The sequence below is a fragment of the Ceratotherium simum genome, chromosome 10 (genome assembly GCF_057802395.1).
Source record: "Ceratotherium simum simum isolate JZ-2026a chromosome 10, ASM5780239v1, whole genome shotgun sequence".
NCBI classification, from domain to species: domain Eukaryota; kingdom Metazoa; phylum Chordata; class Mammalia; order Perissodactyla; family Rhinocerotidae; genus Ceratotherium; species Ceratotherium simum.
The window spans coordinates 69,561,135-69,587,966 of NC_141909.1; positions in this window are offsets into that span (position 1 = coordinate 69,561,135).

Sequence of the window (26,832 nt, forward strand, 5' to 3'; positions counted from 1 at the left end):
GACAGACAGAATATGGTGGAAAGGGTGCTATGGTAGTTTCCAGGCCCAAGCTTTAATTAGCAACTTCCTCTTCCTATCTCTTGGGTGTTCACTCTTGACACCCAGCTGCTATGCCTTGAGAAAGCAGAAGCCCACCACCTGCTTCTTAAAGATAGTTGTAGGAAGGCTGCAGGCTATTTTTTTCACCTCTGAAGTGATGCAAATATGGTAATAATTATCCAAGATTTTCCCCCATAGTAGAAGATATTGACAAGTTTGAAATAAGGAAGGGTATGAGGTAAACTCTTCATCCTGGATAAGTAGGAAACTGCAGGGAGGCCTGCATGGACAGGCCCACAGCCCCAGATGAACCCTCGGCTGATGGCCAGCACCAACTTGCCATCTTAAAAGTGGGTCCTCTAGGTTCCAGTCAAGCAACCTGAATGATGCTGTGAAGTAAAAATGAGCTATCTCTTCTACTTCCTGCCCCAACTGATAATTTGTGTGCAAAATTAATGTTTCCTGTTGTTTTAAGCTACTAAGTTTTGGACTGGTTTACTAAGGCTGTGATGGATAATCGGAACAGGTTTTGGTACCTAGAAATGGGATGCTACTGTAACAAAACCCTAAAACATGTGGCATTGGCTTTGGGATGGGCTGCAGTGAGAAGCTGAAAAGGCCTTGAGGAAAATGTCAGTAAAATTCTCAAGCACGTTGAGGAAAGATATCAGCAGAAGTCCAAGGGGCTGGGTGGGATGGTGGTGAGAGATTACATCACAGGAAGAACATTCTTTCCTAAATTGTGTATATCCAAGAAAAGAAAATTAGACTGAGGCTTGTCTTCAGTGGCTAAGAGCAGAAACAATATTACTCTTTGGGTTCTGAGCAAAAATATCCTACCTGCTGATTTCGCATAGCAGTTTTAGCCTTTCAAAATAGTTTCACGTATGCAATCCTATTTTATACCTTAAACAGCCTATTGAAGTAAGCAGATCAGCTATTACTACGTGATCCCATTTTAAGGTAAGTAGATCTAGAGGTTAAATGACAGGCACAAGTCACACAATTATTTAGGGGCAGCGGCAGTTCTGGATCTGGCTCTCTCTGTAGTCCTAATTCCACAGAGGGTTTTTCCCCGTAGTGGGTGGTAATTTAACACTTGCTACCATTTGCACAGGGCAGGGCAGTCTGAGGAACCGGAGAACAAAAGACACTACTAGGCAGGACTCCATTTGACTGTCTCTCACTATTTCTCTTTCGGAACAACATTCTGGGAGAAACAACATTGTGGTTGTATTGACTTGTTTTCTTTCCTGTCCTAGCTCTTTATACTCTGAGTGCAGTTCCAAATAAATGTTGCAGGTTGTGGAGGGCTGGTTTTTGCTCCAAGAACTTCAATATTTGATGAGCTTGGAAACTGAGAAGCTGATAAGAAACACATCCAACACGAGTTGCTATTAGATTGCTTTTATGCTGTTTCCCTAAAATTCAGACTTAAAGGGGAATCCTGGATACAATTCACTGGTCCAATTACATGTGATGTTTCTTTTCTAAATAGGAAGAACCCACAGAGGAGGATAGCAATCATCTGTGGACGAGTCTTCAGAGCAGTCACCTTGTGCAGGGCATCTGCTTCTTTAAGATGGTTGTAAGGAGACCGCAGGTTACCTTTTTTTTTTTATCTCTGAGGTGATGTGAACATGGTAATAATTATCCAAGATTTTTACCAATAGTGGAAGGTATCAGAATGTATGAAATAAGGAAGCGTAAGAGGTAACCTCTTGATCTTTGGGTAAGCATGAAACTGTAAGACAGTTTCTGACCTATATTGATCTCTTCAGTTTTCTCCTTTATTTTAGGGTTGGGCCACTACTACTCCAGGCCCCCCACTTCCTAGAGCGCCCCTGTCCTGATTGTTTTCCTCAAGTAAACACGGGGATCACCTATGGAGTTATTTTTATCATTTTAAAAATCAGAATTGAATCATATCACGTGTCCGGTAGCCTTCTGCCCTCAAGAAGCAGCACCAGCAGGTGAGCAGAGCTCCTCCTCAAGGCAACGGAGATGTAGAAGAAGTAGGAACATGAGGCCTTGGAAGGGAAGCCTGTGCAGTGTACACGGCCACAACAAGACTGTTACATAAAATGATTGTGTCAATGCTAGAGCAATCTGTAAACTAAAAAATATTCCACAAATATAAGCCGTTAAATAAACTGGTCTCCATTCTCAATAAGGTGTTCCAGGAGTTCAGACAATATCGACGTACTCTGGAGCCAACTCTTATGTATGCTAAGGTTGCAATGAAATCAAATATGAAGACAGTCACCATCAGTGATGTCAACCATATTAAATGAATTAAGTTGGTAGCATTTGGCGAAAAGCACTGAAGGGCAATTTGCCATTCTAAGTTTATTTAAGTAAGAAAGTCAATAAAGGACCTCAATCCCAAGGAAAATTTGTGAAACAGATTGCTTGTCTGTATTTTGCAAATGAGAAAGTGAGATGAAGAAGGTGTACTAGAAACTTTCATTTCTGGCTGCCTCACTGCTGCCTGGACCCTTCGAAGGACCTGTGTCCTGCCATGTGACCACACTTCTTCTGGCTACGGGTATCAGGCCCAGGTGAACACCTGGCTCAGGATTGGTCCACTCATTGCTTGCCAGTGACCCAGGACTCGAGTAGATGGTCTGGCCTGAAAAGATGAGCTATCACAATCTGATTTTTTCCTCTCTGGATATGGAACCCAAAAATCGAATAGTAAGTCATAACTCAAGGATCTATAGGCCTAATGAAGAGCTGCCATTTATGGTCATGTTTAAGGCAGTTAAGTATAAAAAAAAGTGAACAACAGAAAGGAAAATGACAGAAATATTCTAAGGTGCACAGAAGTGGTGAGAGAAATGGAGATGAGAAAGTGACCGCTCCCCAAGGATATCTTGGATTCTACCCGTGCTTTGGCCTGGGTGTTTTTTCTTGGTTTCCTATGATACTTTACTGACTTTAAAACAAATTATTTTTCTTTTTTAAGAGAGTTTGAGTGATTTTTGATTTATAAGAGCCTTAAATGGAAGAGAGAGTTTATTGCTGGAGATTATATAGCTAATAATTAGGGGCAAAACTCAGGCATACATGACCTTTAAGACCTCTCTCAGCTCTAAGCTCCATTTTTTCTCCCAAGAACTTCTCAATATTTACTAGGATCCTCCCAAAAGGCTCAAAGAATGGGTCAGATTTTGTGGATTCCAAGCACCACGGCACTCCAATAAAAGAGAGAGCTTGCGGCAACCTTCAAATTAAGCCACGTAGGCAGCCACCTACTTTGTTAATGAACATTGCTGTTTCATTGGTTTTAAGGTAAGTATAATTTAGACCAATGCCTCGAAGAAACGTTGTAAATTATCACTTGGAGAGCTTTACATTCTCTTTCAAGAGCAGCTCCTATCTTCATTGTAACAACCTGTGCTTTTTCTAGAGAGACTATGCCTGCAGTAACTGTTCATGTATAACAACATAGGCTCCTGGATCACTTTTGTCGTAATGTAATCCCGTTCATGTTTATTCTATTTTACAATTAACTTGGGGAAACAAGGAGCAGTTGAACTATGAGAGTGAATTAAATGTATAAGAAAATTTTCATTTTCAAGAAATTTATTTTGAAGTGCATTTCTTTAAATTTCTAACATATTTGAATCAAAGATTTGAGAATACCAAAGTCACTGTCAGTTATCACTAGGGAATGCATTTAGAAATATTTTTTAATTTGGTTATCACAAGAGAAATTCGACATACATTTAAAAACTGTCAATTTATCATTTTGTGGTATCAACAAGGATAAAATATATTGTATTTTTAACTGGCAGAGTTTATTATAAAAATAAGTTTTGCCATTGTCTTTTGGGTATTGCAAATACAAAGACCATATTAAAGTAAAGGATTTATATAATCTTTATAAAGAATTCTGGGATAAACCAGGTATGTGAATTTGTATGTCATGCTCAACAGATATGTGACTATGGGGTTTTGTGGATGAATGGTCGAACTATTCTAATGTCTTTAATCACCTCTCATATCTTTCCATCCACCATTTTGAAATGGTATGGATGATGACCGTGATCTGTTGTGCTAGAATGGCTTAGGAATCATAGTGACTACATTCTCCAGTATGCACGTAGGAATTTTCTTCTTGGATGTTTAAAAGCATTAAATTAAAATTCAATGTATTAAGTATAATTTTACTTGAATTTAAAAAAAGAAAAAGAAATTGAAGTGAAACTTAAGAATTTTCAGATAAATGTTTTCTCGTTTTCCTAACAAGTGCTACTGTTTCCTCAGAGATTCTTCTAGCTCTGGTTCAAGATAAAGGACCAAACATTTCTTTATTCATATTTCTCACTAAATTCTATGAAGATGCTAGTTAAAGCATATAAAAGGGAATGGAGTTATTATAGGCAGAGAAGAAGGTATTGTAGGCTGGAGCATCAACAAACCAGACAATTTTGTAGAGAATTTCTGGAAGATTGAAAGTAAATGGGATTGTACTGAGGAATAAACTAGACTGGAGGGTCCTTCATCCCAAATATGCACCAAAGTCTGAAGTAGAGAATTATTCCTTATGGGGAAGAACAATTCCTCCCTCAGAGACTTGGAGACAGTATACAGACAGAAAAAATGTTGTAAGAAGGGATCCACTGTAATGATTAGTCGAAAGGACATCTTTAGAACAGATGTGCTTGTCTCGCTTCCTCTATCTTTCCTACCTACTTCCCTCCATCACCGATACACAGAGTTCCTGGCCTCATGTGTATATCCTCAGGCTAAACTCAGAGAACTGCACTTTTTAAAAGAAATTAATTGTTCTATTGAGGTGTAGGATTGGTGTAGGCACACAGGATGTAGTCCTTATCATTTTAGCCTGATGAGAGAGGCTGCGCAGTTTGGGGTGGGTGTTGGGTATGGTCTAAGTGTAAATGTCTGCTCCATCTACAGCCACCTCCACGAGAGCTTGCTTGCAGCCAGCACTCCCATTACGGGAAACAGACCTTTGTACGTGCAGAGATTATGCCATCATCTCAGCTGCCTTCATTCATAAATGTGAAGGGATGTCTCATGGCTGCCAGATATTGGAGGAAACAAACAGCACAAAGGAGAAGCAGCAAAGTCAAGCAGCCTAGAAGGAGACAGACAAATCTGGGACCAAGAATAATTTAAAAAATCATTTATTCAATATTCATTCAACAAATGTTTATTAAATATACAATGTGTTCCAGACACTGTTGTAGGCACTTGGAACACATCAGTGAATAAGATATGATCTCTGCTTCATGGAGCTTACATTCTAGCAGGAGAGACAGACAATACATAAATGATAAACATAGTGAATAGGAAATTTATGTAGGATGGTAAAGATGGAAGTGGAGTTATAAATAGAATAGTCAAGCAGGCATTATTGAGAAGATGCCATTTGAGCAAAGAATTAACGGCAGTGAGGGAGTTAACCAAGATGAAAATCTTTCCAGGAAGATGGAACAACCAGTGCAAAGACCCTAACATGGGAGCATGCCAGTATCTTTCAGATAAGCAAGGATGTATCTCTTCTGGTTGCAGTTAAGGACTGAGGCAGAGCAACAGGAGAGGGAGAGATAACCCAGGCCAGATCTTGTAAGGCTTTGTAGGCCACTGTAGGGGCTTTGGCTTTTACTCTGAGAGAAATGGGAAGCCCTTGCAGGAAAAAGAGCAGAGGAGTAACATGATCCGACTTCAAATTTAAAAGGATCATTCTGACTGCTATGGGGAGAGGCAGGACAAATGTAGATGCCAGAGACCTGTTCAGAGGCTATGGCTGAAATCCACGCCAGACATGATGATGAATTGGACCAGGGTGTTAGCAGTGGGGATGGTGAGAAGTGGTTGTACTTAGAGTATATTTTAGAGGTGGGAAGGCAAAGAAAAATGATACCCTTCTTAGGAGGCTACAGTGACCTGACAGAGGAAGTCCAAGCTCAGTAACTAGGTGACAGGAGCTAATAGAAGACTGAAAAAAACTTTACCAAAAAAATAATGAGAACCCTCAAGGAAATGCAATAAAATCATAGAAAAACGCTTTCTGGTTATAAACCCCCCCATAATTAAAAAATCACTAGATGAACTAAAAGACAGACTATCCATTGTTGAGAGTTCTGGAAGATAATTGAAAGAAATATTTTACTATCTAGAGAAAAAACACAAAGAGAGAGAAATTAGGAGGGAAATACACAGACTTGGAAGATAGGTTTAGGGAGCCTAACTAGTGAATAACAGGACTTCCAAATGGTGGAAAATATATAGGTGGGAGAGGGAAGCAAAAATTAAATAAGTTCTAGAAGATAATTTCCCTGAGCTTTAAAAAAAAAAAACAACAGTGAAAAAAGGACTTGATACCGTATATTGAAAAGATTTACAAGGCTCTGGCAGAGTAAAAAAAAAGTCACACACCTAGACATATCCCGATGAAATTTCTGAATTCCAAGAATCATCAGAACATCTTTTACATTAATAGATTCAAGGAAAGTTACTAACAAAGGAAGGACGATGAGGATCAGATTTCCACTTGTTACAATGAGAGCTGAAAGGCAGTTTTTTTGAGAAAGATAGACTGGGATCTAGTCTTTAGATACATTGATAAGATATTGCTCATCTAACGGGGAGAATAGAGGATATATCACTCATTGACTATCTGAAGAAAATTCTTGAGAAAGAAACTTACCAAAAAGAAAAATGGAATGGATTCCATTCAATAGACTGTGTGATTAAGAAAAACTGGAAGATATTAGCGATATGGTGAAGAAGGTAAATATTTCTTCTCTCAACAAGAATAAAAGAAGGTCAATTGACTATCTATCTATCTATCTACACATCATCTGTCTATCTACCTACCTACCTCAATGGATAATGATAATATTACTAGAAAATGATAATGCAAGTGCTAAATAAACCTTAAAACAGAAGAGACATATGAGCAAAAACTAAATGACAGCCTAGACCTGAAATTCTAATCTCGGCAAAGTCCAGGAAGAAGTTGAGGGCAGGACTAAGGAAAGGGGGCTCCAGCTGGGAAGTAAAAGCAATCTCAAGTTTCATTTCCAGAGTTGAGGGGACTGTTGGCAAATAAAATCTTGATAGAGGTAATAGTTATTACATTTTGTATGTCATCAGCTAATTGAAAAGCACAGGAGAATTTCCAAATTAATGTTGTCAGAAAGAGGGGAGGGATAAAAAAAAAATTGACCCAGACAGCAAAAGTAACAAAGTGAACGAAAGGAAACCACAAAAATTACAAGTAAAAACATAAAGAAGATGGAAAGTAAAATGAACTATATTATTTTTCAAGGTAATTATGAACAAACTGAATTTACCTACCTAAAAATGGACAGCAATAAACAGTAAATCCAGCTATATGTTGTTTTTAAAGATCCCACCTAAATCAAAGTGACAAAGAAGGGTCAAATGTAAAATCTGATATTTTAAAAAAGGTGCAATACTTCTTGCCCTTTTAGTGCACCAGAGACTGCCCATTTGTGCTTAACAGAATTCCCATGGCTCTTCAAGACACCCCAGTCATGATTTCCATTTGGAGAGGAGTCCTGGGTACCAAATCATCTTTGGGAAATCTGAGCACTTAATCTGATCAGAAGGTACAGGAACCAAACTGATAATTAACCAGAGTTCCTAGCGGTGAGAAAAGCAAAGGAGAGTTAAACTATCCCATTTTTGTGGGGATCTTCTCTATTAGTAAGTTTCACTAACAAAGAAGGCTCTGCCCTGGGCTTCACCTTCTAGATTTTTCAATATAATCACATTCATATGAGGTCTTGGAATTTGTAATTTTCATAAACTCCCTGGTGATTCAGAGACGACATTGGATTTAGAAGTAATTCCTCCTGGCCCAGATAAAGCCTGTGATAGTATTGTAGGATACAGTGAGCATAGAACAGAAACAGCAGCAGCCTGAACTATATATGAATAATTTTGACAATCCGAGAATATGCCCTTGGGTTTAGGCATACACAGTAGACATTTCTCATGCATCAGCCTGGCAAGGGACTCTGGGTGTCTCTCTGGCCTGACAGTTGACAATTGTGCCAATGCTGGCAGGATCAGGCAGCTCTTAGGGTTAGAAAGCATACTTCTGCTTCCTAAAAGTAGATGCTCAAAATATAGCACATAATCACTGTTAGCAGGTAGAACACCTCTATACCATGTTGATTAAATTAATTTTGGCTTGGGACAGGAAATACATGATACAAGTTAATTTCTGCCATCTATGCTAGCCAAGTGAATGCTGACATCACTTTCTGTATTTAAGGAACCACTGCTACTTCTCAGTGAGCTCTTTGACATGCTATATAAAGTGCATTTTAATTATGTTTCTTACTTTGGCCTTTGCCCTCCCAGGCTTTTTACAAAAAGCAGCAGGAGCCTCTACAACGTTCGATGCTACTTTTAAGATGCAATCCAAGAACCAGTTGGTTTGCCAGCATGCAGTAGTATTACAAAACTCTACTTAGCCTTGTCCATGGATTTTTTTTGGAAAGATCTATATTTTAGCCATCATGTAGTTTCAGAGTTAGAGTAAGAATGGAAGGGGATAGAATAGTGCATAACTTCCTCCTATTTTCCACAGTTTTCCCCCACTGAGGTCCTGCACTTCTAACAACGACTATAAAACTCCCTCTGGCTTGTGAGTCCTTCAGTGTCAAAAATTCTATAACCTTCTGAACAGCAGGTCTCCAACCTTTTGTGTTTGCATCTTACTTTCGACTACTGGACTTTTTTGGGGACACAGTTAAGAGATTTACATATTCAAAATGGGATATTTGCAAGGTATTACCCCGGTTATTTATTATTCTCATGGAGATCAATCTTAGCCTCAAAATTAGTGGGACAACCAGACATTATGTGCCTCCTGACGTGATGCAATATGAAATTCACAGCATCACCTACGAAGTCCTCTTGCCAAAAATACTTAACTGAAACTAATCAAGCTTTTAGCTCTAACTTCCAGCTTACAGAAAATACAGGAAAAAGGAAAAGGAGTTAAATGATACTGTATCCTCTCTTCCCATAGTTTATCACTATAATACTGCCTTTCCTGCACCCTCAAATCCCTCAACCTTATCTCTCTTCGGTGTACTTCCCTGGCAAAACCCCGCTTTTGGTCCACCCAGTTCTCCATCCGCTGCACCAGCTACATGCCTACGTCTGAGCAGCTGCTCATGGCTGGGAGAAAGCACACAACCATGCTGACTGGTATCATTCTGAATCTCTGACCACAAACCTCAAGTGAGCCCTTGGGACTCCTTGGCAGTTCTACTGCCTCAACTCTCCAAAACCACTTTCCTCTTATTCACTCTCAGCTGGTCAGCTCGCTTTTCATTTTAATGAGAAAATAAAAACAGTCATTAGAAAACTTCCTTGTCTTCCCACCACAAAATCTATTCTTCTGCTTTCATCTTTTCCATAAATTCAGCCTTCTGTTTTCACGGGTGGATAAACTTACCTTGTTCCTATCTAGGGCCAACGCCTTCCTTTCATGTACTGGGACTTATCCTCTCTCAGCCCTCAAGGACTTTGTTCCTGGAACTTTCCCTCTTTTTCATGTGTCAAATTTCCCCATAAATTGGATCAGCATCAAGAAGGCTTTAATATCTCTTATCCCTTATTCCTGTTGCTGTGCTCCACATTATAGCAAAATTCCAGGAAAGCCTTGTCTAAATTCAATGTGTCAACTTCTTAAGCTTCTATTTTTCCTCCCTAACCCCCCATCCCCAAAATTGAGAGAATAATATAGTGAACGTCTATGTCCCCACTATGCAGCTTCAGAAGTCGAATATTGCAAACACATTTAGAGCTCTTTTATATCTTTCCTGGATCACATCCCTCTCCCTTATGCCCTACCCCAGAGATAGCTAGTGGCACTGGGCCACTCAGATCCCCTGCTGCAGGAAGCATAGTTGATGATTGTCCCAGATGATTCTCCTCTGAATTTGCCACTGTACTTGCTTCCCCCAGGCTGATCCCAGCAGTGACTGAGCATGGTGGGGATACAGGTTCAGGACTATTTCTGTTTGATGCAGGACTTCTCTGATAGACTTCAGCTTAAGGACTCCACATCGGCCCAGCCACAACTTTCTCAGAACGTTGCTGCGATCTGATTCTCTTCTCACTCAATCCTTCTCCTTTCCCTGTCTCCTTTCACAGGTGTCAACTGTGTGTTGTGATGTGAAGTTTTCCTGCCTACTCCTGCTTCTTCCCCTTTATCCTTCATCGCCGTGTTCCCCAAAAGTTTCTTGCCATCTAATCCCAACTTGGAGTCTGCTTCTTGGAGAACCAAAGTAACACAGACACTATCCTGATTTTGGCGATTATTATTTTCATGCCTTTCTGTCTGTCTTTTATATATTCATATATAATTGTTTTATGTTATTAAACTTTGTACATAGCCTTTTGTAACTTACTTTTCTTGTGTGTGTGTGAGGAAGATTAGCCCTGAGCTAACATCCGTTGCCAATCCTCCTCTGTTCACTGAGGAAGACTGGCCCTGGGCTAACATCTGTTCCCATCTTCCTCTACTTTATGTGGGACGCTGCCACAGCATGACTTGACAAGTGGTGAGTGGGTCCATGCCTGGGATCTGAACCTGCAAACCCCCGGCTGGCAAAGCAGAGCGCGAATTTAACTGCTACGCCACTGGGCCGGCCCCTGTAACTTACTCTTTTTGCACAATGATATTTGTTTAAGATTTATCTATGTTGAAATATGTAGCTCATAATTCACTTTTCCTGCCATTTTAATACATTATATTAATAGACTATAATTTATTCATTCATTCTTCTGTTAATGCACATCTATGTTGTTCCAACTTTTTGCTACTGTAAGGTTGCAATCAACACTCTTTCAGCTGTCTCCATTGTACATTCCTGCAAGAGTTTCTCTGGGATATATAGGAGTAAAATGCTGAGTCATAGTGTTTCACATCTTTGACTTGACAAGATGTTGTCAAATTGCTCTCCAAAGTGGTTTCTTCAATTTTCACTCCTGCTAGCAAAGAGGGAGATGTTCTTGCTTCTCTATATTCTTGTCATCTCTTGATAATGTCAGATTTTTTTTGTTTTTTGCTAATATGATGGGGAAAAAGTATCTTAGTATGGTTTTAATGTGCATTTCCCTGATTGCTGGTGGGATAGAGAACCTTATTATATGCTTATTGACCCTTTGGCTATAGTCTTCTTTGAACTATCTATTTAAAGCATTTGCTCATTTTTTTTTACTAGATTGTTTTTCTTATTGACTTTGGAATTCTTTATATATTCTGGATATAAATGTTTTGTCAATTATATTCATTGCAAATATATTATTCCAAGTGGTGATATGTGTTTTCACTTTGTTTATTGCATCTTTTGAATCACAGAAGTTTAAAATTTTAATGTAGTCAAATATTTCAGTCTTTTCTTTTATGGTTCTTTCTCTCTCAATCTCTCTCTCTCTCTTCTTTCTTTTGATGTGGCTAGTTTCAGGAATTCTACTCTATCTTGGGATTATAAATATATTCTCACAGTTTATTCTAGTGGATTTAAAATTCATCTTTCACATTTAGCATTTCAGTGCATCTAGAATTGATTTTTGTGTACAATTAGGTAAAAATCCAATTCATTTTTTTCCAATTTGAATAACTAATTGACCCAGCATCGTGTGTTGAGTAGTCTGTTATTTCCTTGTTGATCAGTAATGCCATATATCAAGTATCCATACATATTTGGATCTGTTTATGAGCTCTTTATTCTGTTTTATTGATCTATTTGTCCATTCTAGCACTATCATGACACCTTTTAAAAATTATTATAGTTTTATGAGTCTTGCCATCTGTTTTTCTTCTTCAAAACTGTCTTGGCTGTTCTTGATTTTTGCATATCCGTATAAGTCTGAAATCAGCTTGTCACGTTCCATGAGAAACCCTGTTGAGAATTTGATTGGAATTGCATTAAAGTATCCAATAAATATGGGAAAAATGGGCATCTTTACAAAACTGATCCTTTCTATACATGTACATGGTTTATCTATTTAGTTAAACAGGTCTTTAATTTCTTTCAGTAAAGTTTTACAATTTTATTCCTAAATGCATTATATTTTTGTTGCTATTGCAAATGGCCTTTTAAAAAAATTTCACTTTCTGTTTGTTTTTGTGTATAGTAATTCTACTGATTTTTGTATATTGATCCTATATCGAGCAGTATTGCTGATCTCTCTTATTGCTATAATATTTTGCTTATATTCTTTTGGTTTTTCTATGTAAACAATTATATCATTTGTGAATAAAGACAGGTTTATATCTCTCTCTAATCCTTATGCTAAAATGAACACCTCTAGTATCAATCTCAATTTAATCAGGCTTTTAGTTTCATCTATCTACTGAAACTGGTTTTTTTGTTTGTTTTTTTGGTGAGGAAGATTGGTGCTGAGCTAATATCTGTTGCCAATCTTCCTCTTTTTTGCTTGAGGAAGATGGTCTCTGAGCTAACAGCTGTGCCAATCTTCCTCTACCCTGTATATGGGCCTCCACCACAGCATGGCTTGATGAGCAGTGTGTAGGTCTGTGCCCGGGATGCGAACCCGCAAACCTCGGGCTGCTGAAGTGGAGCGCGCTAACCCAACCACTACGCCACTGGGCCGGCCCCCACTGAAACTGTTTTTATCAGAGTCATGCCTTCATGTTGCCAAATCCAATGGTTAAATCTCAATCTTCAGCTTACTCAACCTCTCAGAATCATTAGATAACTATGATCATGCCCTTTTTTTGAAAGACTTTCTTCACTTATCTTCTGGAACAACATCTTCTCCTAGTTTCCTCCTCCATCCCTGGCTGCCTGTTCTCAGTCTTATTTGCTGGTTCCTTCTCATTCCCTAATCTGTCAATTTGGAATGGCCCAGTACTTGGTCCTTTAACATCTTCCCTTTCTAGTTGAACTCACTCTCCAGGTGACCTCACCATATACTGAAAACTAACATTTATAGCTCCAGCACCAATCTCTCTGGAACTCTACACTCTTTTATCCAATAGTCAACTCAACATCTTTACTTGGAATCTAATAGATATCTCAAGCTACACAAATCCAAAACACACACTTTTCCCTCTATCCCCACAATAAGGCCCTTCCCAAGTATTCTCCATTTTAGTAAATATCACCATCATTTATCTGTTGCTGAGGCCAAAACCTAGGAGTCAGTTTGGATTCCTTTTTCTCTCACTTCCAACATTAAATCTGTTTGCAAGTCCTGTTGGCTCAATCTTCACAGTATATTACAGATCTGACCACTTCTCGTCACCTCCTTTGCCACTACCTTGGTCTCAGTGACTATCCTTTTTTTCCTGAACTACTGCTATAGTCATCTAGCTGGTCCCCCTATTTCTACCTTGTCCCTCTATAATCCATTTTCCACACAGCAATCAAAGTGATTTTTTAAAAAACAGAAGTAAAATCTAGTCGTTTCCTTGCTCAAAACTTTCTGATGACTTCCTATCATACTTTGAATATAATCCTATGTGTTATTTTGGCCTACTATGTCTCTCGTGGACTGATCCTTGGCCACTTTCTGACTTCATCTTCTACCAACCCTTCATTTATTCCATTCAAACCATGCTGGCCCATTAGCTTTCTTTGAACATACCAAAGTCGTATCTACTTCAGAGCCTTTGTACTTACTATTTCCTCTGCATGGAACATTCTTTTTCCTCTGGATCTTCACAAGAATCTCTTCTTCACTTAATTTAGATCTCTACTCAAATATTAACTTACCAGAGAGACTTCTCTGACCACTCTATGTAAAATTCCTGCCCCCTTCCCTATTTCCTCTTACTTTGCTTTATTTTGATTTTCCTTCATAGTACTTATCAGTCTATGACCTATATTTTATTTAGTTATGTATCATTTGTCTCCTCAACTAGAATATAAATTCCTTGAGGGAAGGTGTTTTCTAGATCTAAACTGCTGCATTGCTACTGCTTTTGGAAGTACCTGGAACATTGGAGGGACTCAATAAATGTTTATTGAATGAATAAATGAATGAGCAACATCTCTTAGGATTTATAAACATCTCTACAGTTTTCTTTCTTTGGACCTGTTTACCTTTCAGTTCTATGTCACAATCTGAGTAGAACAATTATCTGTCCTGTATATATTCACAGAAAAAGTCTCGCCTGTTCTAGTCAACACACAATCTTCCTTTACTTGGATTGGATGATAACTATTATCTTTTTGTTCACAGCAACTTTTACCTTTGAAGTTCCATCTGTTGCATCGCAATCCCTCTAACTCAAATTTTATTTTATATGAAGCACTTTGACTAGAAAAAAAATAAAGTTTACACAATGGACAAATTTGGTGGCACACAAGTGAAGGGTTGGCTGTCTAGAATGTGATCATGGAGAAAATATTCTCTATGGTAAAGTCTCATTTCTAAGAATGTTAAGACCACAGAACTGAGAATGAATGTTTTATAACGCAAAGCTACGCTGCAGGAAAGCAGTGAGGATGTATTCATTTTTGGCTTTGACTTAGTTGTCTGAGGCCAACAATCTTGGGGGATAGAAGAAAATCTCCAGGTGGTCTCTTCGTTTTATGGACAGTCATGCCCTCAACAATGGCTGTCTTTGTAATCATGTATAGTCGTCCTGCATATTTACTCACACTATGACTGAAATAGGCGAAGAAAATGTAATTTGGTTCCTAAACTCTTTACTTCCTAAAACAGATCTAATCTTCATCATGAGCCCTACTGTGTTGCAGAGAAAGTCTTAAACTTGCCGTGAATGATTTCTCAGTGTCTTTAGGTTCAACACAATATTGTGTATAGGGTGGTGGCTCTGTGTGTGGAGCATGAGTTATTTTAATTATGGATTTTTAAAACATTTGTTATTAATTCCTTTCTATAAATGGTTGAAAAGGCTGTAACTATCTTATAGATAAATATTCAGACTTCTTCCCTCTGGATAAACATCTTTATGGTGGCTCTGTGTGTAGGTCGTTGTGTTACCCTCTGGGTCCCTGCTTACCTGTGCCATGATGGTGTCCCTGGTTTCCCTGGCCACTGCTACCACCTGGGGCGTCTGCTGCTGGTGTGTATCTTCCCTGGGCTCAGCGGCCCCTCCTTGCTGAAGGGCCCCATCTGAGCCTCACAGCCTCATTGGCCTCTCTGGTGACTTTGTTCTTGGCATAGAAACTCCCTCTAGAAAGTCTCCAGGTCTGATTCTCAACCTCTTTGCTCGACAACCTAGAGGTATGCAGGGACTTCTGAGGCTTTTCCACACTACAATGAAGCCAAGCACAGCTCAGAGGCATTAACTCATACTTTCAGCCTAACTTTGGTGCACGATCACGACAATCTCCTGGGGCTGCCTCCAGAAGGTGGATAGGGAGGGCATCTGGAGATGTAGCCTCTTTTCTAAAGCTACAAATGTAGCATTGAGAAAATAATCTCTGTGCTTTTGGCTTTCCCCTCAGGATCTCACTGGGTTGTTGACTCAGGCTGGGGGGGAGGGAGAAGCAAGTGGAAAGTTGAGGGGGAACCCCTGACACATATATGACTGTTTTCCTCCATCTCCATCTCTTTCTTCCCCTTTCCACACTCCACTTGGGCTTCCTCTCCTCTTCCTTTCTAACAATGACTTTCCCTCTATCATAGCCTCTTCTTTCTTAAGGTGAACTTACCCTGCCACCTGCCTTTGCGCCACAATATTAGAAGAATTCAGAAAGAGAAGCCAGATTTCTGACTATAGGAGATCTGGAAATATTACCTGTGTTACATATGAAAATGATGGTATTAAAAATATTTAATTGCATTTTATTAAAATACCATGCTAGGTGTCTTGAAGATTTAGCCTCTACTCTATATAAAGTGGGGCTAATAAAACTACATCAAAGGGCTGTTGTGAGAATTCAAATGAAAAGAGCAGTGGACAGAGCTGAGGAGAAGGCCTGGCTCATAGAAATTGGCTCAGAACTGGCTCATTGCCTCTCTCTCTCCCAGGAGAGTATTGGAATGTTATTTTTTTTCCTAGAGCATGAATTGTTTTAATTATGGATGTTTTAAAAATGTTTGTTATTAATTCCTTTCTGTAAATTATTTAAAGGCTGCCTCTCTTCCTTGTGCACTTAGTTAAAAGCCTTACTGTAGGTTCTATAGAAGAAAATGTTTGAAAGAGAAATTGTGTGCAGGAGATGCCAAGAAGCTATTACTGGTTAAGTAAACCGATAATGTTATTAAGTTCCACAAGGGCTTATGACCATCATCTCACCAATCACCACAATTTTTTATTGGTTAGGAAGAAAATGCCTTATTTTCAATATGGAAAAAACAGAGAGATAAGTTGTGTGCTTTTCCCAAAATCAAGGCAAATTGAGTATTAGAACCGAATCTGTCTTCACTGATTTATAATCTGGTGTATTTTGCTTCTATAGGGAGAATATTGAATTTGACCCATGTTGGAACTAAACAGAAAAGTAGATCATTAAAATTATTTTACAGTTTAAGGCTTGGTAATGTTTATTTTGATTTTGATATTTAACAAATCTGTAACTATCACAAGGAAGTTGTACTTGACACAATTCCCAGGGCTTGTACCCACCCACTTCTCCAGGCACTTAGAGGAAAGCATTTCAATCTTAATGTAGGCTACAGAAGAAAATGTTGGAAAGAGGAATCGTGTACAGGAGGTGCCGTAAAGTTATTACTAAGGGAAAGCTCCAAAAACAATTGAAAGTGGCTGCCTTCTACATACTGTAGAGTAATGGGAGAAGCAGTGAATGTATTTTGCCCTCTCTTAGTTGGCAACAATCGTTCAATGCTAGACACTGAGATTTCTTAAGTGGTTTGATTTTTTTCTGCTCAGTGGGAGTAAATTGGGCTTGAAGGACAATTGTGATGTATTGTTAATTCTTGGGAGAAAAGAATGCTTATCTCTATATTTAAAAGGTAGGGCAGACATTGAGATAAAGATTCAGTGTTGTTGCCTCTCTGACAGCATGGAGCAGAGATTGAATTCCAATGACTAAGGTGGTCACTCTGTTAGAATAATTCAATATTTATTCATTAGTCAATCATGTGTCCATTCCTTCAACAGACACCATGCTAAGTGCTGAGGATGTCAAATAAGACACAAGCTTCTCCTCTGAGGATGAGTTTCTGTGTGTGCAAAGATTATCTGGAAAGGGAGAGGCTAGGGCATGAGTAGAGGACATCACTGATCTGAAATCTTATAGGGACAGCTGTGGCCTCTAGTTGTACAGATAGGATTTTTGATAAATTAAAAGAGAAATCTGGGCCTGTTTGACCAATCCAAGGGGTATAGTAGGTACTCTCATGGTCCAAAAGAGAACACTCTTGGTAGAAGATGTTGAGTCAGGTAAACAGAGAACAACATGAGTAGTCTTGTGACTTGAATTCATACCTCAACTGGGGTAACGTCTTGGAGCAAGGAGAGTAGAACATGTCCTGGAGTGACCACTCAGCTGACTTCTGACTCAAGGAAGAATTTAGTGTTAAAATATTTCTCATATAAGCCAGAAGGTGATAAAGAAGGACACTTTTTAAAGCACAATGGGGAACATTAGATGGTTATAAATATTTATAGATAAATATATTATATTTATTTCATTTTTGTCCTAGTAAAAACATCCTTCTGAGATTTCCTTTGGTTTCTGAGTAGGAACTTGGTGAAAAGGCAAGTATGACACTACCATACACGTGCAACACAGAGTTTTATGAGGAAAAGCCAGGAATGTGGATTATATATAAAATTTCAAAAATTCCTTATTCATCCTCCCATCTATCTATTCATCAATTCATTCATAAAATATTTATCAAGTGTTTCCTCCATTCCAGGCATTGTACCTACCACTGAAGATACAGCAGTGAACAAGATAGATACACCTTATCTTAAGAAGTGTGTAGTGTTGCTTTCTCAGCTATTGAATTAGGTAGGATTGAAGAAAAAAATATTATAGAGCCCCTTTCCCTCAAGGTCTATCTACTGGGGTGCAGTTTAGAAGTAGGGCCAAAATATTCACAAAAGATTGTTTCTCTTTGTCCTGCCCCAGTCTGCTTTGTGAGAACTCAGTTATCCCCTTAGAGTTCTGCATGACCTCAGGGGTGCCTTGCATCTATTCCATACAGAATTTACAGCTTTTCCCCTCTTCTCCAGATTACAGTGACAGAGTCTTCTATTTCCGTTAAAGTTAGTAGTAGCGGCTCTGTTGCCTGCCATTTTCCTCATACTTCCAACAACTATCCACTCTTTTCTCCTTTCTTCTTACTTCTCTGAGAAACGATAAGCCATCCTAAGAGAACTCCTTCATCTTTTCAAAACCAAATCAACCAGTCTCTTAGCAATGTTGTAATGGATGGAGTCCCCCTGTTCCTATTCAAGGCCAACTTCTCCACTTGAGCTCTGGATCCCTTTCTCCCATCCCTTTCCATCTACTCAGGGACTTGGCTCCAGTAATTATCCCTTCTCTCTCCTGCTTCCCTCTCATGTAATCATCCCTCTCACCTAGATCATACCCACCAGTATGAAAGCATAATGCATGTGAAGTGCTTAAGGCAGAGCCTGTGCCCAGAAAGGGCTCAATACATGTTGGCTATTAGTATTGTTATTACCCTTCTCATCATCTTCTTCAGGATCATCAATACTGAGCTTTGTCATAGTGAAAAGTATCAGGCCTTCCATATTCGAGTCTTGAAAAAATTCACTCCGAAGATCATCATCAGCATGAACATTTAGGTACTCAAGGATAAAGCTCTTAGTATTTTCTGCCTTTATGTGAATATTCTTTCAGGAAATACATAGGAAGACAGAATGAACTGACACCTCAAGATGTCTATGCTCGCATGGTGGTTAATGGGGAGAGCTCAACAGAAAAGATGTAATTTTAAGTGTTTCCCTCATGACAATTTATTTGGAGGAATCTTAAAGATGCAAGTAGGAAAATAGCTCAAAAAATTCTCGACAATGTACAGCAAGACGACTATAGTTAATAATACTGTATTGCATTTGAGGGTTGCTAAGAGAGTAGATCTTAAAAGTTCTCATCATAAGAAAAGAAATTCTGTAACTATGTATGGTGATGAATGTTAATTAGAATTATTGTGGTAATTATTTCACAATATATACAAATATCAAATCATTATGTTGCACACCTGAAACTAACATAATGTATGTCAATTATACCTCAATAAAAAAATTCTTAGCTCAATAGGAAGAGGGTTTATTAGTTAATATTTTGATTAACTGTTGAGTGCTGGGATAGGCATAGGGCATGACTGTTCTCTTCAAGGAGTTGCTCTAAATGATAAGAACATACAGAATTTGTTTTAGCTCAGAGGGGGATTTATTAGTGGGTTTTCAGTGTTATTTACATGGCTAGTTATAAAAAAATCTACCATTCTGGAGAAAGATAGTTTCTCTTACAAGATTTATACTTAATTCTTATTTGAGAGTTATCTCTTCAAAGACTCCTGGTGTTCCTATTTTGAGAGCTTTAAAACCCATGAGTAACTGGTTAGAAGGCATGCTGAAAGTTTATACCAGCAAGTGCAGAGAAGGGTATTGACTAGGAGCCCATAAGACTGGGACTCTGAGAACACATGAAGCAGCAAAACTCAGTCCTATAGGGGCCTTTTTTATTTTTGCAGCTCAGTGTCTATTCTCCCTTCTTGTGATAACAACATCCCAGTTGTGCTTTGGAGAATTGCTCCTCTTCTGTTGGATCTAGTCAGTAGTGGTGCTTGTCTTCCTCTGGCCAATGGGTGAGCACATGGCCTAAGCTTAGCCAACTTGATGCTTTCTCCCTAGAACTGAAGTCTTGGGGAATGTGTTCAAAGTAGAGTCATCCCAGTAGTGGCCTCCTGAAGAGACTGTCCTTTATTCCTGCTGCCTCAATGCCCAGAATGGCTCTGGTTTCTGGTCTTTCTGAACTTCAGTTTTTAGATATTCGTTTAGCTTTGTGAGCTACTCAACTTCTTCCTAATGTATTTTTATTTATTTTTTCCCATTTTTTTCTTCCATTAAAGAAGCTCAAAATGATTTATATTTCTTGCAACCAAATAACACTTACTGATATACAGAGGGGAAAACTAACAGTGCCTGCTATATTACCTGGGGCGTGTGCTGGCCCCCATTGGAGGAGGAAGCAGCCTGGCAACTGGTGTGCCAGACCTGAGATCTGGCGGCCTCCCACACCCAGTTCCCTGTCCTGCCCCTGTCCCCAAGTGAGGATGATGGTCTTAGCAGTGGCGAGTCGGGTGGGGTTGGCGGTGAACCTTTCCTGGGATTCCCCGGGAAAGGGCGCCTGGGGATGGGCTGCCCCTGGCCAGGTCTGAGGGAATGACCCAGCTCAGGGCTGTCAGGGGCAGAGAGAGAAACCCCTCCACCCCTTCCCTTAAGGTTCTTATGGCAGGCCAAATCCTTAACAAGACAGGTTAGCTGGAGAAAACAATACCAAGCTTAAGAACATGTGTACACGGCAGAAACCCAGGAAAGAGAGTCTCTCAACACAATGGCAGAGATTCGCCTCCTGTCTTCAGCTAAAGACAAAGGAGGATGTTGGCGGTGGGGTTTTGGGATTTGAGAGGGGCAGAAGACAATTCTCATGGATAGGGACATGTAGACGGTTGTCTGAACCATTTCCCCTGCACTGGTGTCAGGTCTGGAAGGGACAGCATGGAGGTGACCAGGAACTGGCCTCTCTGTGGTGGGGCTGGCTGCAGGGCGGGCGTGGGGGTGGTGGGGGAGAAGTGGGATGGCCTGTGAGTTGGCTCCCTGTGGGGTGGCTTCCCCACCCCAAGTGAGGGGAAAACTAACAGTGCCTGCTATATTACAATGTTTATGGGGATGTGGCTACCTTCCTCATTAAATGGTGTTTGTTTTTTGGGGGTCCAGTTGGATAGGTTTTCTGGACCCATCCTGTAATGGAAGTTACCTGGCACTGGACATTTTGATACCTGGGAAGAGTGGGAATGAGAGTGGGAGAATTTGACAAGAGCTAGACAGAGAACCAAGGTCCTGGACAAATCAGTTGGGGTTCATGAGAGTGCTCCAGTCTCACTAGAAATTGAAATTTACTCTTAAAACCAAGGCAACAAAAAATTGAGAGTGGTGGAGATAATATTACAGCTTGGGAGACACAATCTCTGGGCCCTTCTCAGGCTCATCAAGTCACGGATTTAAGGAAGAAACCAACTCAAAAATGATCTAGTTGGGGAAAATGGGGTGCCTAGCAGTATTATTTAGAGGATTCACATAGAACTGGGTTCAACACCTAGGTTCAAAATCTGGGTTCTTCCTCTGGTGATGATGAGACTTGAAATTCATGAGGGGTGAGATAAGTGTGTCTTCCTCTGGACTGTTTTCTCTGCTGTTTCCCCTTTCTATCCCGCCCCTTGCAATGCTGATTTTGGTGCTCCTACTATGAGCCCCAATGGTAACCTCTGCCTTCCCAATCATGGTGCCCGTAAACCTCAAGTTATTTGTGTGTGTCCCTAACAAGACTGTTGACTTTGCAAAACAGCAATCTTGTCCTTCTTTGTTCACCTTTGTATTCTCAATGACAAGCGCAGTGCATGACACTTAATAAAAATGTGTTGTATGTTGAATAAGCAAAAAAGAGGCTGAGGAGATATAAGAGAGGTAGAAGGAGATTCTGTGAAAAGCAAGGCAATGGAAAGTCCTTTTACTTCTTGTAGTAAACACATTAAGTAATGTGTTTACGAAGTACTGTATCTCAGGTCAATTCTAAATGATAAAAATAAGAGATCCCCTGGCAGTAATTACAGGATTTTTAATAATAATGTAAAACTTCTCTAAAACATGTTAAATCTTTTCACACAGGGGATTTTTTATTATACCAGACCAATCAGCTAATATATGTAGGAAAATGCTTCTCTTCACAATGACATATAACAATTTTAATAGCACCTATTAAAGTGCTTTACACATAATAGTTGTTCAGCAACTATTTGTTGATGGAGCCAATATATTCAGCAAAATTGGCCTCTTTTTGTAAAACTCTATTAAGGCTAAGAAGATCTACTCACTATTTAATTCTACAATAGCTCACGTTACAGCAAAACATTAAATGGGAATAAAAAATAAAAATATCTTATATTTTTTCCTGGTATAAACTTTGCGTCATAACTTATTCTTGCTCGTCCAACCAATGAGGTTTGGATTTTTGAATTGAGTTACAGCACATCTTGTCACCTGACACGTTCTTTCATAAAGAACCTTTGATAAATCTTAACTGCACACATTAACTGCATTAAGGTCTTAATCCTACATGAAAGAATATCTCTGATTAATGAGAAAGGGTCATTTTCTTCCTCTTGCTAGAAAATAAAAGCTTGTAATATTTGAAAAGGTAGACTCTGCCAGTGGACTTCTGTCTCTATAAATCATCATAGACAGTGATTTCTTGCAAAACAGGTTTCATGTAATATTTATGTAAGCTGCACATGACCTTGAATGAAAGCAAGGTTAGAAGAAACAGAGTTCTTATTGTTCAACAGAACACTTCTCTATTTTGTCAAATATTACTTACTCATGTCATATGCGATTTTTTCTTCAACAGAATATAAATTGTTTATTTTAAAGCTGGGCTTTGGGAAAGTATGACATCTCTTTTTAGAATCAATACTATTTTATCTTGTACTTGTAGGAAATCTCTTTTGATAAGCAAAGAGGAAAACCAGCAACAAAGCTGTGTATAGAATGAACGAGGGTAGGTAGAACATTAAAATGTCCACTTACCATTCACAGAGTTGCTTCTGGAGAGAATCATGAAAGCAGATGGGAAAGATCAGATGTCTGAGAGGTAGGGTGCAAGTTGCTGTGTTTGATAAATATGTACCCTTATCCAACTTTGCAGCTCTGAAGACAATCCGAATACTAAGTATAGGCAGCAATTAATGGGTTCTACCCTGGCCTGTAGAATGGATTAGCTGTGTGACCTTGGGCAATTCATTTAACTTCTCTGAGCTTTTCATTGCCCATAAAATGAAATATAGAGTCCTTATCCGGATTACCTGCTTTATAAGACTTCCACTGCCTCCCCTGCTTACCACTCCCTTCCCAGCACTCTAAGTTCCAGTCATCTTCAACTCCACATCACCTCCTTTATTTTCTTTATGAGACTCTCTGAAATGATCTTGTTCATGTACTTGTTTTCCTTCACCAGAATGTGTTTCATGACAAGAGGGATCTTATGTATTGTTCTTGCCATATACCAAGAACATATACTAGAACAATGCCAGAAAAGTAATTGGTGCACAGAAATAACTGGTGAATGACTTCTGGGTATATACCCAAAAGGACTGAATGCAGGGACTCAAACAGATACTTATACACCCATTTTCATAGTGACATTATTCACAATAGCCAAAAAGTGAAAGCAACCAAGTGTCCCTTGATGGATGAATCGATAAACAAAATATGGTATATACATACAATGGAATATTATTCAACCCTTAAAAGGAAGGAAAATCTGACACACGCTACAACATGGATGAATCTTGAGGACTTTATGCTAAGTGAAATAAGTCAGACAAAAGAACAAATACTGCATGACTCCACTTATGTGAGGTTCCTAGAACAGTCAAATTCATAGAAACAGAAAGTAGCATGGTGGTTGCCAGGGGCAGGGGGAAGGAGGTATGGGGAGTTGTTATTTAATGGATATAGAGTTATAGCTTGGGAAGATGAAAAAGTTCTAGAGATGGATGGTGGTGATTATTGCACAACAATGTTAAAGTACTTAATGCCACTGAACTGTACACTTAAACGTGGTTAAAATGGTAAATTTTATGTTATGTGTATTTTATGACAAAAAAAATGGTGAATCAATCAGTGTAGGGATTCTTCACATAAGTGGTTCTCTTTCCCTGGAACACTATCCTCTGTCATTCCTCCACACCTGCCATACCCTCCCCTTATCCCTCCACTTACCTGACTCCTAGTCATATATCCACTCTCAGCTTAGATCAAGGTTTCTCAGCTGCAGCACTGTTAGCATTCTGGACTGAATAATTCTTTGTTGCAGAGGGCTGTCCTGTGAGTGAGATTAGAAAGAGGTTTAGCAGCATCCCTGGCTTCTACCCACTAGAGGCCATTTGCATGAACCACCCCTCCCCGACTTGTGACAATCAAAAATATCTTCAGACACTGAGACATGTCCCAAAGGTGGGAGGTGGGGGAAAAATTGCCCCTGGTTGGGAACCATTGGTTTAGATGTCACTCTCACTTTCTCTGGAAGTCTGGGCCAAGAGCTGTTTTGGGGCATCTTTTCTACCTTAGTGCCTCTATTCTACTCCACGCTTTCCTATCATGGCACTTATTACACTTGAATTTCACTATCTCTACCGCTAGACTGGTAACTACAGCACCTAACACCATACCTGGCATGAAGCAGGTGCTCAATAAATACTTTTTGTTTTATTGATTTGAACTCAGTTTCCTCGTTTTCAAAATGGAGATGATACCAGATTGCTTCCCAGAAATGTTGTTACATCATTTAATAAGAGAAACAATTTTTAAACTATTATAAGGTATTATATAAAAAAGAATTCACATTATTATTGTTAGAAAATCTTCACTTGGCTCTAGTCTCCCAGAGTTTTATCCTCCTAACCACTAACACTTCCTATCATTCATTTGCTGTACTTAAACCAGGTCCTATATCTTCCGTAGCTCACTATAAACTCTCAGTAAGTCAGTGGCTGAATCATTAAGCATAATTTTATCTTTAGAAACTCAGTCTGGGTACATTAAAGCCATGAGTTGGAAATATATTAGAAGATTGCTAATTTGGGGCTTGATCTTTGGGAGACAAAAACTAAAACACAGCTAAAAAGTGAGTTTATTTGGGCTTATGGATTTTTACAAAAGAGTTCTGTACCTAATATACCTAAAATAGCTTAATTGTTGTCATTAATGTGCTATAAAGGTACCAAGTAAGAAGGAGAAATCAAAATGGTGTTCAGTTTATCTGTTCTGACAGAAATAACTTAGAATTATGGTTTCATATCTGAAAAAATCTTTTGTTCTTTCTGTTTGTCAATCAGAGGCAATGTGTCTTATAATCAGAGGGTTCATGTTCCTATACAAATGAAAAGGAATGCACTATATTTCAAGTCACAAGCTACACTGGAAAAAACACGTAATAGTATGAGCATCAGAAAAATTTAGAAGCAGATGATGTACTAAAGACAGAGCAAAGGGCATAACTGCCTGAAAAAAAGAATACAAATAATATTATTGAAGGAATAATGGTATATTTTGTTAATTAAAAGCTAAATTTAAATTACTTAAACAGCAGAATATGGAGGAGTTAAGATGGTAATTATGACCTTTGTATTTCTTTCTTCTATCTCTTCATTCCCTCCTCAACACTTACTAGGCATTTATGTGAGAGGAACTGCAAAGTGGCTCACTTAGCACCCAATCCAGACCCCTTTTAGCATGGCTTCCTGAACTATTGAGGCAGGAAGGTTAAAACTACATCTCCCAGACTCCCTTGCAGCTAGGATTCCACACATGACGTATGTTTCCTCAAGTATATATAATCTGTGTGAAGACTGCCCCAACATATGGCTTATAGGCTCTGTGTGATGTGATGGCACCCTCTGGAGTTGTGCAGAGTATCGCTCTTTTGTAAGGAAGACTTGGAAGGAAGAAGTGAGTAATGAGTGGTTGGTGTAAGTATGTAGGGAGAGAGAATCTTCTGGAAAGAATGGTGGTGAAAGTTTGGTTCTTCTGGGGAAGTTTTGATAAAGGAACTAGTGGTCATATCATTGGCCTGGGGTGGTGGGAGTGAGGTTTCAGCTAGAGCAGTCCCTTAAAGGGACTGAGTGTTCTACTGACTGAGAGTTGTTGGTTGAGTAACATCCAATCTACACAACCTGCCTCTCCTAGAAGTTTTGTTAGCTGCCTTACACCTCGTAATAATTCCCTTTTTGCATAAACTAGCTGAATTGAATTATGTTTCCAGAAACTATGGAATCTGACAGACAGCATCTGTGATAGGTACTGTAGACAGAAAAATAGATTTATGCCCACCTCTTCACTCAATCTCAGTAATGTTCATCCTGAAGGGCTTTGCAATCTTGTGGAGGGGGACAACAATAAGCATGTAAATAAACAATAACAGTACAATTTAATAATGCTGTTAGAGACTTGTAATACAGAGTGAAATACGAGCACAAAAAATGAACAATGGCGAAGAAGGGTAATTGGCCAAGAAGAGTCACTGGACCAGGGAAGGATTCACAGAAAAGGTATGACTTGCACTGCATCTTTAAGAATGAATACAAGTATCTCAGGTGAAGGAAGTGGGAAGGATATTTCAAGAAGAAGGAACAGAATGTTCAAAGTTATAGCATGATGAAACAGCATGGGGCATTCAGCAAAGTGTAAGGGTTTTGCTATATAAGGGGGGAATAAATTGATGTCAGGGAGGTGAATCTTGGAATACAGATGTGCCTTGTATGCCAGACTTAAAAGTTTGACTTTGAAGATTTTGAGCAGGGGAATAGCATATGTTTCAGGAAGATTCCTTGGGCAGCCATGTGTAGAGTAGATGGAGGAGCACTACTGGAGGCAGGATGCAGGAAAGATTTAAGAGGCTACTGCAATAATCTAAGGGAGAAATGGTGAGGCAGTGGCCCAAGAAATGGAGAGGAACAGATGGACTAGAGAGATATTGTAGTTGCTGGCCTGTGGCAGGAACCCAACAAACATTAACTGAATGGGATACCACGGGGGAAAGTTGAACA